The following is a 15,784-nucleotide window of genomic DNA, read 5'->3' as shown; positions in this document are numbered from 1 at the left end:
TTACACAGAATAATGTTTTTCATGGCTTTCAGTTGTGAGACATCAGCCAAGCAGGATCTACTCTCAGAATAATGATCGTGTTTTGTAGTAGTAAAACTGGGGAGAGAGGTGGGGCCCGTAGTGCCAGAAAACACTTTCTTGGTGCCTTCCTTGCTGACACATGTGCAATTTAATTGAGGTGTTATGGTTTGCAAAGAACAAACTAAATACCAAAGGCTAGCAGGAAGGAGCTGGAGAGGGTGGGGAGAGCAGAGCAAGTCAGGTAGGTTGTTATAGGGAGCAGTTCAGACATCAGGGCCAGGGATACACAGCGTTCAAACAGGAGCTTCAGAAAATTCATCAAACCAGAGCCAAAAGCCAGTGCTGAAATCCAGGCAGTGGCTCCAGACTTCATGGCTGACACAAATCAGAACAAGGCACTTTTGTGCCAGCCCTGCGATGGCACTTCACTCGTTCATCTCTGATTCCCAGGTCAAGAACAGGACTAAGTGCAACCGCACTCACAAGATATTGTATCACCCAGTTTAGTCAGCAAATTCTCACAAGGCTGGATTTCTAGCCTCAAAGTTACAAAGCAAGTGTTACACTTCAGACAGCCACTTCTCTTGACTGTGTGCTTTATTGTTATATTCTCTCCTTAACACACAAAGCTAACCCAACAATATATGTAGTACATGGTAGAGATAATTCATGCTATTTATGTATAAAATATTGTAAAATCCAAGCTATGTCTCTGACCACCCCCGCCGGGAGCAGAGCCTTATTTTTATTCAATTAGTGCCGGACAATGTTAAGATAATATCAAGCCTGTAAACATATGAATGGAATCTCCCTGGGCCATGATCACTGACTTCCCTGGAACGCCCGGGCCACTCAAGAGTGATCTGCTCATCGGAGATTGCATCTACTACCAGCGCCACCCTGTTACACGTGAATACTGACTTCTCCTGAGTGCTCTGACATCGTCCGGACACCTGCAACCGGACTTTTGTCTACCCCTGCACATGTAAGGCCCCGGTTCTGCATGTGAAGGGACACAAAGGAACATTCGGCCATTTCTGCCTCAGGCAGAATAAACTGGATATAAGCTCGCTGCGAGAAGCACTCGGGGTGAACCCACGGGGAAACCCTGACACTTGGTCGGGTCGGATCCAGGTTCACCCAGCGCCGATCCTGGGTTCGACGCTGCCCGAGGCTGTGGTGTTTTTTTTTTCTCTGATCGAAACTCTGTTTTGCTGAAAATCTAATAAGTCATTGCTAAGTTTTTTTATAAATTTGGCTCTCGATTTGATCATTTATAACAACATACAACCAGCACACAGAGCTATGCTTCACACACATCTGCTTTCAGAAAGAATTTAGATTTTGGTCTGAGAGCCAGCCAGAGGCCCACCCAGAGCAGCATAATTTGGGCATCCTCAGGTGTCTCAGCCTGGTCTCCTGAAATCAGTTTTGAACTGTTTAAAGGGAATGTGGCTGGCTTTTGGCATGCTCACAGATATAGAGCACAAAATGTAGGCCTTGAGATCTGATCTCAAATGAAAAAGCCTGAGCAGCAGTCATAAGATTAAACTGAATGAAAGAAATTTCATGGCAAATTAATGCTTTGACACAAAAATGAATACGGGAGGAATGAGGATGGGACGAATCCAGCTCAGGGAGACACACATTAGTTAAGATGACAAACATCAGGTAGAAAGGTATGATTAAAGGAACAATATTCCACTTAGCTGAAGGGAAAGATCTTAACCTTTAGAAAAGTGTGGCTGGGAGATAATGTCCTTCCCGTCCTTCCCCGAGGACCAGAGAAGGAAATGAGCAGTAAGTGCCACTCATTGTGGTGGGATAATTACCAAGTCTGGAATTGGTTTGAACAGGTTTGAGCAGCAGCTGTGACGTTAAGAGCAGGGAAGCAGGATGAGCAGGCAGTGACAGCCAGGGATGAGCACAGTCCGGACTGTCAGTGTTGAAGCCCCCAACCAACAGCAGAACTACCCGGGGCTGAGGGGAGCAGGGAGCCCTTCCTGCCCAGCTCGCACAAGCAGCCAGAGCCCTGAGCAGAGCACTCACACCCTGTTAATCTTTCCTAATTCCCCCGTGCCTTGCTGCAGCTGCCGGCTCCAGGCAATGCAACAGCCCAGGAGCCACCGCAGCCCTCACGTTCCCATGCCATGAGCAATCCCCCTGTGGAGAAATGTGTCACTCAAACTGCAGTGGAGGAAACTTTGTATAAAATCACACAAAGAAATCCACACTGCTCTTTGATCTACACCGGGGAAAGCCATTAGAGGGAATGATAATCAGCCAGCATTTTTGTGTGGAAACGGTCAGAAATACAAAGCCTGAAAGCACAGAAAAGGAATGCTCCTTACAGCCTTAGAAGCTGTACAAGGGTTCCTCATGTTACAGGACTGCCTGCACTGTGCATCCTCATTAGCCATCACAGCCTGGTCAACATTAGTACTTCTAAATGGTTACAAGGCTGAATGGAAGAAAGATCCAAAATGCAATAGAAAAATCCCAAAAAGAGATGAAGGTGAACAGCTACAATGGGATTGTACTTTTGTGTTTCAGCAGTGTGCCCAATGAATCTGCTATCAGTTAGTCTTGGTATTGTAAGAAGCTCCATGAGGGACTGGACCCAGCATTCCTGGCTCACTGCACACACTATTGGAAAGATAGTATCTGACACAAAGGTAATTTTCTCAACTGACACGTGATTTCACCTTTTCTTCTTATCCAGAAACAGATGGACTGCAAAGTGTGCTGGGCCTGGGGACTAAGTAGGAAAAGGCAGATTTTGAAAAAGTGATTTAGGTAATGATGTGGTGACTTCCATCAGCTGGAAAATCACATCTCTCAGGCTCAGGTAAGCAGGTCACTGTTCCCAGTCCAGCTGTCACTCAGGATAAGAGTCACTGGAGAGGCATTTCTGTGCAGGTGTGTGGCACTGGACTGTTCATGCCTGTATGTACAGCACAGAGGTTCACAGGGCTGTTCCTGTTCTGTGAAATTGTTTCCTTCTAAAGCCTTTTAAGAAGTTACTGTTTTGATCTAGCTCATTTCTACAGCTGCCTTTTCCAACTGCCTTTTAGTAGGGATGTAGCTTGCCTTCTCTGTCAACATGTGTATATTTATCATCTCCCAGTGGTATATGCTAATTTATTTTTGATATCTGTTGATGCTTTGTGTATCAGTATGTGAATTCATTTTTTCCTACATTAAAATCAAACCAAACAGCCTGACCAAAAAATTGTCATTTTGATTTTTCCAGCGAATCTATGTTCCCTGTAGTTATTATGACAACATGTCACCACAGGGTCACAGACAGTGAAAATGAATTGCTTGGAAAGCAAAACCAACCAACCTTTCAGTGTAAAAACAAACAGGCACTGTTTAAGGAGAGCTTCTCCTAAATGGACCCTAGAAATAAGGTAACAAATGGTCACTGGACCTCAAATTATTATCTCTGGTGAAGAACATCCCCTACAAACACCAATCAGATTATGTGCAGCTCTGCTTTGGAGCATCTGGTTTATCCTTCCCATTGCACCTCACCACAATTCCAGGTACAACATATAGAGTAAAATACTATTTCTATACTAGCTGAGTCCCTTTAAAAGTCAGAGAAGGAACTTTGACCCCAGTCTTGTTCTTTCAGTTCACAGGCTCTCCTTCATTTCAGTTACCAGTTTAAACACCCTTCACAATTTATTGATTGCCTGTGAAATCCCTAAATAGGTAAAAACTGATTACTGTGTGTTTGCCAGACCTTTCACAGTGCAACTTCTCTCAAATACTCAGAGCTTCTGCTGCTGCTGCCTTCTCCCAGCCTGCCAAAACTGTGCTTGCATCTATTTTCCTCCAATATAAAGGTGCCTTGTAGGAGTTACAATCAAGAGGTGAGAGCATGCAGAAATCACAATAGATCTATGCTGCAAGGCCCTCACCCAGCTGCATTTCACTGCAGTGCTGGATAGGAGAAGCCAGTTCACTGCTAATAGCTGAACATGTACCAGCCCCCCAAAAAACACAGGTTTTTGTGCTGTTCCAGTCTCTGCTGTGTGTTACCTGCTCAGAACATACCTGGTACAGTAACAAGGATGTAGTTTACCCTTCAGTGATAAGGCTCAGCAAAGGCACATGTATGAAACATGATGTGGAATGCTGAGAGCTTACATCAAAAGGAGCCTTCTGAGAGCACCTTTCACTGGACCAGTTCAACAAAGGAATTCTCACTGGGCATGGTGAGGTTTCCTCACCATGGACTAAAGCAGTTTCATGGTTTTTAACCATCTTCAGTTGAAGTGACATTTTTACATCTGTCTCTCTGCCACTGCTGACTGGAGGGCTCCCCACAGAGAGGGCTGATGGACTGAGTCTGCCTAATGTGCTCATGGACCAGGTGCCTTTTTGTCCATGTTTTCTTAAAATCTCTCTATGAAGAGTCTGCCTGCAGGAGGAGGTGAACCTCAGGGCTGTAGCTTGGTCAGTGCATAGGGGGAAATGCTGAGGAAAAATGAGCTGGTGCCAAACAAAATGCAGGAGCCTCAGCAGCAGCAGAGATGTTCCCTCCCCACTGCAAACCACACCCCGCTCACCCTGAAGAGCCAACAGCTCCCATAGCTCTTAATCCTCCTGGTTTGGACAGGATCCATGCACTTCCTGTACAATTAGGAATAACAACCTCGTGGGCAAGGTTACAGCTATTGTGGAGATGGGCACCCTGCCAGCAGCGACTCTGGGATGGACCAGAGACAAACACAATGTCCTAGCTGGATGGCACCATGTCCCCCTCAGCTGGACAGCTCTGCAGGTCCCTGTGTGACTGCAGTGGGCTGGAGCTGCACAGCCTGCCAAGGATGGAGAAGGTGGAAGTGGTCCTGAAGATGCTTTGTCATGCTCTGGGAGCCACCTGGATGAATGTGACTGGAACAGGGCACTTGCCATTCCAATACACACATCTAAGCTGAGTTACAGTGAAATGTTACACCTGATGGCAGCTCGTCCTTGCTGCTCCTTCCAGGTGTGCATTCACATTTCTCACAAACAAAGGTTGATGCATTTTTATTAAATGACCAAGCCCTGCCCACACAGAGAGGCAGTGAGGTGGGTATCGAGGTAGTGAGGCAGCCAAAGAACCATCACATCATCAAAAGTTCACAGGACAGGGCTCACAAGGCGGGGGAATCGACAGGAGAGGGAAACAATTCCCTTAGCACCATTCTAAACCTGACCTTGAGCAAAGCCAGAAGCAAGAACCTGACGCAGGAACCACTTGTACTGTATTATACAATGAAAGTCATGCTAGAAGAACTTAATGGCCATAAAATCTGGCCATAAATCACCAAAACCACTGGGAGATTTTTAACTCTAAAAGTGCTTTTGCAATAAATTTCTAAACCTTGGCAAACAACACTTACCCCCTTATTGAAGAGATGCTGGAAGGCATCATTATGATGTGGACTTAAATCAGATTTGTCTCAGACCAATACTTTGACTTTATCCAGGTGGATGTCACTTCCCAGCAGGCACCATAACTCAGAAATGGTCCAGCAGTCAGGACTCCCTATAGCACAGCACATCCTCCACCTTCACTGGTCCAGAACAAATCTCTTCATAGCCAGGTCTGTAAAGCCTCATTTGGCAGGATCAGTGCAAATGTGAAGTCTTGAGGATTACAAACAAGAAGAGCTTTGAACCTACACACCTGCTGGTCTCAGCAGCTGTGGGTTTTTGGCCAGTGCACTCTTGGGTTTGGGCTGTCTATCATGATATAGTTCAGAAATGCTGGTACAGACTCTTGTTCCAAACCTGCATACAAAGGGTCACTTTCCACATGTCTCATGTGGGGAATTCATCACAGGAATTCATCACTTCCATTGCTTTGCAGACTCTGATGCGGTGAAGAGCCACAGAACAGAATACATTACTTCTTGCCCAGAGTTTACAAAATGTTTTTTCTCTTCACTGTAACAGGAAATAGGAATAGGTGGTCCCTTTCAAGACCACCAGGTCCACCTGCCTTGCAAATGCCTCTCAAGACACTGCAACCAAACCAGAGCCTGCCCAACTCTGTGAAGATATCCTTGGTGTCTTATTGAATGGAGCCTACAGGGGGGTTCCATGTCTCTCTGAAGAGCACAGAACAGCTCTTTCATGTAGTTTGCATCCAGCAGTGAGATCAGGGAAAGCACCAAGCCTCCACAAAAAGGAATATTTTGTCAGTGAAAAAAAAAAGGGCATCGTGTATTTGGCCAACAGTCAGGCTGTGAGCTGGCAGAGGAGGCAATTTCCCTGCTCCAGGGTGCTTTGCCTCTTGATGATAAACTCTTGTGGTTAAATTGCTTCTGGCTCTCACCATGTGTCTCTCTGCTCACTGTGTATTTATGCCGCTGCACTGGTGAGAATTAGGGAAAGGTACAATAACTGAATTACTGCTGCACTTGCAGATAACAATGGCAAGGCCTTATAAAGGCTGCACATGCTTTGTCTGGGATGAAAATGAATAAATAATAATAGTTAAACAAAAGAATCTAAGAGCATAGTACCCATTGAATGGTGCACCAGGGAATGGCAGCATCAGCTCCAGCCAGAGGTCAGTCTGCCAAGGAAACAGAAGGCAACACTCATACAAAGGGATGAAATATCAGGAGGTGATGTTTCTGTCCTTGTTGCTGTCAATTTTATGGAATGTGGGTGTACAAAGGACACGTGAAGAAGAACAGCAAGTGCTGAGCTCAGGGGAAGCTGCAGAGTTTTACTCTGACAGCCTTCAATAATAGACCTCAGCCTAAAGCTGCACAGGAGCTCACTGGGGAGGCTGGCATTGGCTGAAACAAAGCAGGTGCTGCCCACCTCACCAGTGTTTTGGTGTTTTGGTGTCAGGTGGCCAAACCTCCTGTGGGCTGAGATCCCCACTGAGCCTTGCCCACCTTGCTGAGGGGTTCCACAGCAGACAGGACATGTTTCAGGGACAGCCCTGAGTCCTGAGACATGATGAGAGGCCAACAGCCAGGACAGAGTCACTGGAACACAGGTGTAACCCTGAGCCAACTGTGGTGTGGGGCAAAGCTCAGAGAAGTGCCCAGGATCCTTTCCACTGACCCCAACACCTCCTGGCCAGGGTGCAGAACTGGCAGCGAGGAGACGACAATGACCAGCAAGGCTTCTCATCCCTGGTCAAACTTCTCACAAGCAGCAGCACTCAGCAAGAGAAGTGAGACTTGCCATGGGATTTGATAGAGATCAGCAGCTTTTTGGAGCTCTGTCAGAAGTGTATGCAGGGAAAAGCTGCAAACTGCAAGTGTCAGACTCCTGGAAAATCTTTTCTCTGTTCACCATTTTCTGTTGTTTCTCTTGGCAGTGGAAAAAACTTTACATATAACATGGAATACTCTTTCTCTAGGACATTTCCTTTCTGCACTACATCTCTAAGTAATTTTTCATTCTTGATCTTTCAGAGTTATCTCTAGCCTTTCTCATTTGGTTCTGAAGCATTTTCCTGTGCTTGTATTCCAGGATCAACTTCTTGCCTGATTCAAACAGGAAACCCTCCACTTGCTCCAAAAGACACTTGCTATGCAGGCTATTCATATCCTGCTGAACATTTAATAAAGATATAAACTCAGTGCTAATACAGAGTGCTGAATTAAAGCTTTGCAGACCAAAGCCTTTAAGAGGACCTGTGAATCAGGTGCAGCCAAAGGCTTTTCAAGGTTTCTCACCCTGGCCATTCCAACTTAAGACAGAACCTGAGCTGAGGTCTGATGGCTCATTTTATGCTTGGATACACTGCATATTGACAGCAAAGAGAATCTGTGGAAACCACAGCTAAATCTGGGTTGCAGGCTAGTGCCTCAGACAGACAAGACAATCTGTCACCCCTTGAATAAATTATCTGCTCAAAGAAGAATGTAATACAATGCTATTCTCAAAAAAATCACTATTTTTCTGTTGTACTTGGTACTTTAAGCTGCATCCACTGACTGCTCACCTGTGGAAGTTTGCAAACACAGCTGAGGCATTTACCACCCCAGGGTCCTTCTTTTTCATTCAAACACCAGCACCTTCTCACACCAGAGACAAGAAGCATGACTCAAGCCCATAATGCCACAAAGCTGCCTCTGGAGAGAAGGTGAGACTCTGAAGCTTTAAGAGCAAATGGATGGAAAATAAAAGTGGGAAGAGGAGAGGGATTTCCTGTTCTAAAAACACAGTGACACAAAGTGCAGTCAGATCTCATCTGCACTCTGCACCAAGCAAGTGTCCATGCAGCAGTGCTCCAAGATTATTCAGTCTGTGACACTGGAAAAATATCTCCAGACAGTGTTTTCTGTACAGTTTTTATGTGGTTTTCTCTAGTCCCTGCTGAACTTACAACAAACTTCCATCTTTTACAAAAACAGATTTTTTATCTTTTACTGGATTCTGCTCTTGTCCTCACTGAAAGCAAAACTCTCCAGGTGCTTTTAAAGCATCTAATGGCAAGTATGAAAAAAAACTGTGCCTTGTCTGAAAGGCCCTGGTTTAGCCTGAGCAGGAGCTGCTGGCCCTGCTCCAAGTGAGCATAACTGGTATAAAGATAATTCTGCCTGAATAAAGTGCTGAGGACTGAACTCCTTGGGAAAGTCATTTCAGACTGTTTGAGTATGTTAAAAGGGGTCAGATATTAAGTAAATACTCAATTAAGGAAGGAGGGCAAGTAATTAGTAAGGCTAATTCTCTGCTGAAATGGTCTGGATGGTATGCAAAACTCACCCCAGCACCACATTCCATACAAAATAAGTCTCAGCTCTTGAAAGAGTAGCTCAGCTTTGAGCAGACCTGGGTTAAATTACCAACTCAGCCACAGATTCAGTTTTGGACATGGAAAGGTCATCAGTTTCTTTTTGTGTCCACTCCCAAATCCCAGAACAGTGACAGTAAGTACACACTGAGACATTCAGACACACAGCAATGACCCCAAACCTGTGTGCATACACAGCTTTGGACACATTAAAGCAAGTACTTGTGCCAATTACAGCACTCCAAGAACTCTAAGAGACCAAGTGAATGCTTCTGTATCCATACATTTCTTCTTGAAATAAGTCTTATGTGAAGGAATCTCATTTCTGAAAAACAGAATGTTATTCCACTTCAGGCACTGGAGCAATGCTCCAGTGGGGAGCTGGCATATAGCATGGACATATGAAAAGAAGCAAACATCTATATAAAAACCATGTATACAACCAGTGTTATATAATATATAAAAACCATTAGAAACACCAAGCCTGGCTGGTTTGAACCTACTTGGCCTCTGCTCTAATCTACTGCAACACAGCTCCACAACTGACATGCAGAGGTGGAGAGATTCTAAAAATAACCAATGCAGGGAGAGGGACAGAAGCACGAGGAGGAAAATGTTTCTTTGGCCTGGCTGACAGATTGGGCAGCAGCTCCCAGTGCCCAAGGAACACCTGGTTCCAGTCCTGCTCTGTGAGCAGCCCTGCACACCATTTCTAGAATCTAAACATGGCCCAAATTCATACATAAGACATGCAAGAAGGGATTTTTTAAGTCTGAGGATAAGCCAGAAATTGTCAAATTCTCAAATCAGCCAAAAGAGAGCTCTGATGTAGGACAAAATTTAGTTGTCAGTGAACTGATGTAGGACATCACCCTAATGCTAAATCAAACACACAGAGCTCTAATTCAGTAATAGGGATTTAATCCCCAGCCTGGGTGGTTTGAGCTCTCTTATAGGAGTTGTAAAATTGGAACAATTAAACCCAAAAAATCCTCTGGTTCCCCAGAACAGACCACCAAGCCAAACCAAAATCCTGTTCCTGTATGTAAGGTTTCCTCCTCTGCAGGACTATTCCAGGGCTCAGATTTGAGTCACAGCATCCCATCACAAGTTTATGGCAAGCTGGAAGAAATATTGTTCTTCCCCCCTTCCCAATCCCATTCTCATTTGACTACAGCATGTTCCAATTCTTGCACAACTGGTGCTGCATAGCTGGTGCTGGAAATAGCAGTGAAAGCACTGTAATTGTTTGTGCAGGTTTATGTCCCAGCCCACACGGCCCATTTCATTCAGTCACAGAGCTATGCTTATCCAGTACCTGGGAACAATTTGCAAGGAGACATAACACCCAGAATTCATCTAACACTTTCAACAACTTTTATTTTATCACTGACATTGACTTTGGGTTACTGCTGAGAGATGGGCAGATACGGTGAGAGCAGGAGATTAGGCATGAGATCCCACTAAAGCTGGCACATTTGGGATGTGCTGCATCCCAAATTCTGCTCTTGCAAACTGGAAGTGTGTCCTGAGAGCTAAAACCAGAGACAGAAGTTTGCCTAGATGTGCAGATCTTCCCCAGCCACCCACTAGAGTAAGATCTGAAACACAACAGCAACACGCCCAACACTGTGCAACTATCCAGCTGTAAGAATTAATATTGGCTGGAGATGATATGAGCAAGCAACAACAAGAACAAATCCTACTTCCTTCTGTATAATCAAAGGTTTTCTTGCATTCCTTGTGCTGCTTTCCCCTAGTGAAAGTAAGAGAGGACAGACAGCCTGTAGCTCTCATATAATAATCAGTTGTCAACTCATCTGAAAGACACCCAGTAAGCTCCTGCTGTGTCAGATGTACAATTAACTTGTTCTGCTCTAGCAAGGGCACTGCATGAGTGAGAGGGCTTGGAGGCTCCTCTTTCTCCCAGCAAACACACGACAAAACTCTGCTCTCAGTTCAAGCCTGGGAATGGCTCCAGCCATTTTTACCTCAGTACTAGTCTCAGTCCTTCACTGCACTGTCATTGATTTGGATGGAAAATCAGTTGTTATCCCACAGCCTCAGACTGTGGTTAGTGCTGCAGCTCTGTGTCCTGCTCTGTGGATGCCATTTGCACACACTTCAGCCCAAGCCTTGCAGGTAAACTGCTTCTCCCATATCCAACATGTGCATGGTCCAGTCAGGCTTACAGCTTTGCAGCACCCCATTCACAAGAGACACTTTCAAGCACACAGAAAAGCTTGGAATCCTGCAGTCAGACATGCTGGCATTACAGAATTTCATTTAACCTCACCTCACTATGGTGTACAATGAGCATAATCTGTCTTATTTGATATAACAAACACAATCTCTGCTGCTTCAGCTGATCAGATCTATGCTGTCATTTCATGGGCTCCTAAAAAGTCCCCTTGGGCTTAGATGTCACTTAGTGCTCTCCAGAGTATCACACTGCATGGCAGACTAATGCTCCATATTTATCCAAAACATTAGACCAACATCCATAGGCAGTGTCAGGACTGCTCAGTGCAAGCCCTGAATATGGGCTCAGCACTGAGCCCATATGTGTGGATTTTGTCCTTTACAGCTTTTGGAATTAAGAGAGGGAAGCAGAGGCACAGGATATTGCAAACTCATGGCCTGTTTAGAGCAAGTAATGAGGGGTGCAGTGTAAGAAACCGAGGAGAATGGAGGATTCAGAGTGCTGAATGTGTGTGAATATTCACATGCTATCATGTGGCAGCAATAAAACATCACATTCTCCATTACTATTGAACAGAACACTTTACCAGATACTCTCAGTAAACTGCAACAGTGGTTCCACCTGCCCACCCCAGAAATAAGCTTGTGTCACACACCAATTGCTGAGCAGAGAGGTGTCTGCAGCCAGGGCCAAAACCATCATACATCAACTGCTCCTGGTCTTCAAAAGGGCAAGATTTACACACTAGACAATGTCAAGATCAAGCACTAATTAAATAAAAGTGAAAGTCACTGGAAATTCTGCTTGGCGTTGTTCACTTCATAAAGATAATGGAATAAACTTAGGACCTGCCAAAAGAAGAAAGGAAATATGCCAAAGAAATCACCATCCAGCACACAACACACAGCCAGTGAACTCAAATTCCAACAGCAGAAAAAAGGCAGCAGCAAACCCTGTGCAAATAACTCACAAATAAAGATTTGGAATGAGGGAAAACACTTTAAGGATGAGCTGCTGAATCAATCACAAACAGGGATCAGTGACACTAAAATCATGGAACTAATCTAAAGTATTTACTCTCAGAAGTGGAAAAATCTTACAAATAGAGCTTTGAAAGTGCTGTGTATTTCTAAAGCACTGGATTGCTGATGCAGTCTGAATACTGAGAGAGCACTGAACACCTGCCTGCCACTGTCCCTTATTGAGATGTTTCTGCTCCTGCTCATCCACCACTAGAGCTGATCCCACCAGCATCCCCACTCCCCACTGCAGGGCTGAGAAGCATACCATAATATTCAAGTCTAGAAGCCTGTGAGCAGCCAGGGAGCTGCAATGTGCATGGGAAAGGTCTGTCAGAAGTGATGGGAGTCCATCAGCCTCCCAGCCCTGGCACAGAGCCCTAAGCCCTGGGTAGTAGCAAGGGATGGAGATCACAAACAATGGCAGGAGCCACTCTGCCCATAGCTGGGAAGAAATCCCCAGGAGCTGCTGTTTTCATGTGCAGCCAGAAAAGCCAGAGTGTGAGTGAAGTAAAGCTCCCAGTTAGGGAGGAGGCAGGCCAGGATATGACCAAGACAACAGGGATCACTGCAGGCCTCCAAAGGATGACTGACACAGACACAGCTTTACCCTGTGCAGGGCTGTGGGGCTGGAGCTGGATGGGTAAGGACTCCTGCACAGCACTGCAGTCAGGCATCTACCCCTGTGCCTGCATCCTGTGCACAAAAATAGGGGAAATCCTGGTCAGGCAGAGAGATTGGGCAGTTTTTCCATGACAGCTGTTCATACCACATCTCTAAGAAGCAAGACAGACCTGTAAATATTTAAAACAGCATTTATTAATCACTTCCTTGTTTCTTCTGCATAAATGCTACTTAACTGCTTTGGGAATAGGGCTCCTGATTTTAAAGTATAGACTGGAACAGCTGCTGTTTCTGTAGGAGAACCATTACAGGTCTGTTCCATCAATCAGCATTTGATTAATGCTCAGTTATACCAATGCTGAAGTAATGGAGAACAGAGTTAGACCCTTGAAATGTTCTTCAATCAAAGGAATAAAATTCCTAAAGAGAATTCACAGGAAAGAAGAAATTCTTATTTTTTTCTAGGTGGTTTTCCACTAGCTCACTAAAGCCTCTGTTTTCTTTTGTTCATGTTCCAGTGTTTTTAAGAGTGACAGAGGACACATAGGTTCTCCCTCTTGTTATCTCTTTCATGCCAGTAAAAAACAGAGTATGAGACTTCTGGGGTTTCCAGCAGCAAAGACCAAAGATAGTCAGTCTAAGATGAAACACCTTTGTTTTTGTTTGAAAAGATCAATCTTACCACAAGGACAAAGACATGGAAAACACTTAAACAAGTGCTCTGCTTGCATTGAAAACTTTTAATTCAAAGGTCCAGGTTTGGCTAAGCCCAGTTCAGGCAAAATTATGAATCTTGCATACAATCAGAACTGTGTACCTTCCTTCACTCCCACAGACACAGCAACCCTGTCTGTAAAGATGCAGACTTGAACTAGGTATAAGTTTTTGTTCTTCCTGAGCAAGAACAAGATCTGTCTTTAAGCAGTCAGTAGAGGTTCCAGATCACAGCTGTCACTGGTAAGAAAAAGTAAACACTGCAGAAGGATGTACAGTAAGTGCAGTGGTCACAGTGTTCAGCCACTGCTCTTTGGTCTTTTGCATTTAGCAATGCAGAGAAATCTGCTGATATCCTTTGAGACTATTTCCATCCTTCTCCCTTCTGCATTCACTACAGCTCATCCATTAACATTTCTGCTGAGTGCCCTTTAGTTGATTTGAAAGTGCCAGGACTGATTGTTTGCTGAGTCTGTCCCGTAATTTTAAAATCCAAGCACAATTTAAACACACTGAATACACACCAGGAGAGGTACCTTATTCTCTTCCACTCTGTCTCAATGATTCTGACACTTCTTCATTTTCCTTGCATCTATTTTTAGCTCTGTCCTAACCATGGTCCTTGGTAAAGGATGCTCTTCTAAATACATAGCTGACCCTCTTCCCATTCTCTTCAAGGTATTTGTGACAAATAGATTCCTCTCTGCTCTGGCCATCCTCTGTGGACACAGGGAACCCTCCTCAAGTCAGAGAAGCTCCACCTACACTTTGGTAGATGACCACAGCATCTTTCTCTAACTTTACAGATTGGTTTCCAGGCAGTTGGTCAAGCTCTGGTCATGAACACTCATGGCAGAGAATGAAATGGAAAAGCAACTTATGTCAACTTCATCAATGCACATTCAGTCTTTTTACACCAGGAGAAAGTGAGATGCCACATTTCAGGTGTTAGCTTCTGACAACACCCCACCTTTGATTTAGGAAGAAGATGGGATGGGGAAAATTCACATAAGGAAAAAGCCATTTAGAGACAACAAGAGCCCTGAGAATTATGAGTAATTTGGCCAATTTCCTGACAGATGTGACACTTTCACATGAGGCCTGCTGTGCTCACTAATGCACCAAACTGTCACAATGTGTTGACAGACCTTCCCGAGTGAGGAGGAACCTGTTTATTTATTGTTAATCCTCCTACTGTAAATCGGCTTCATGGACTGGCATAAATCCTTTTGTTCCCAATGCACAGCTTACCCAAGATGCAGACTGTACTGCATAGGTAGTGCACACAATCTGTACACCTGGAGATTTTCCTGAATATCATTTCCTGTTTCTCAGTTACTCTGACTAATGTGATTGCTCTTCACTGCAAACAGCAGGGCTCTCTGGAAGCCAGGAAGTGTATTTGAAGATCATCTTAGGTGTGATGTATTCCAGCATGTTTTCTGCAACTGGGTTATTTTAAAAGGTCAGATACAATTGCAAAGTATAGATGGAGGGCACCTATATCAAAAACCTTCTCTTTAGCATTTTATTTTGTGGCATGTGTATGTGAGCTTTCTCACTGCTGTCTGTGCCTCAGGTAGAGCTCAGAGAGCTTTAATAAAGTGTTATAGCAGTTAAATTTTCCAAATAAAAAGATGATTCTTATAATCCACATGATTTTATTTAAACATTGGAATATATTATGCCCAACAAGAGTCAATGGCTTGAGCCACAGTGGCTAGCAGAGGGTTGTTGGCAACCAGAGTCTCCAGTTTAATCAGAAATCACTGCAAAGGAACAGACAGTGTTCTCTTCCAGACTAAGTAGGTTGTCAGAATATTTTTGTTATCATCTAGTCTGACAGCATTATCTCAAAGTGTTTACTCAGACCTGTCTTGAAGATGCACCTTGGAACATCTTGATCAGCAAGCTCCTTTCCTTCCCAGTCCTGCTCTGCTATTCAGACTCCCACCTTGCAAGAATGCTGAGCACTTTAGCCCCAATTCAGCACAACCACAAAGCTCAACTGCCAGTTCAGAATGCTGCAGGTTCAAACCCTCTGTCTGTCAAAAAAACTTCCTGGTTCTCCATTTTCTGTTTGCTATGCCCTTAGAGCTGTCTCTCAAAGATGTGGCCCTTGTCTCATCAGGAATATGATGAGACATCATATGCTATATGCTATAGCTTAATATTGACTGATAGGACCGATTCAGTAATACCCAGGCATTCAACTCAAGTATCTTAAACATTTTACACCTACTCTCAAGTAGCTTCTTCCACTGCTTAGCTCTTACAGATAACAGAATCAAACAATAAATTAAGCACCTTATTGAAGAAAACCGGTGGTAGTGAATGGAAATGGCAGATTTTTACTCTGCTTTTAGAAGTCAAGAATGAACTGTACTTTTGCTACAGAATTCTATAGATGGTTAAAACCCAGAAAACTGTCAGTTT

General features: G+C 44.3%; 1 protein-coding gene across 3 annotated transcripts in view; it reads right to left on the bottom strand.

Annotated features, from left to right (window-relative positions):
* The window catches only part of RAB11FIP4 (RAB11 family interacting protein 4), a 121,311-nt gene that overhangs the window by 92,605 nt on the left and 12,922 nt on the right, over window positions 1-15,784 (bottom strand). The gene's annotated exons all lie outside the window — the stretch shown is intronic.

This window comes from Agelaius phoeniceus, chromosome 19, assembly GCF_051311805.1.
Source record: "Agelaius phoeniceus isolate bAgePho1 chromosome 19, bAgePho1.hap1, whole genome shotgun sequence".
NCBI classification, from domain to species: domain Eukaryota; kingdom Metazoa; phylum Chordata; class Aves; order Passeriformes; family Icteridae; genus Agelaius; species Agelaius phoeniceus.
The sequence above is the reverse complement of the archived record's forward strand: the minus strand, read 5'-3'. Positions and strand labels throughout refer to the sequence as shown.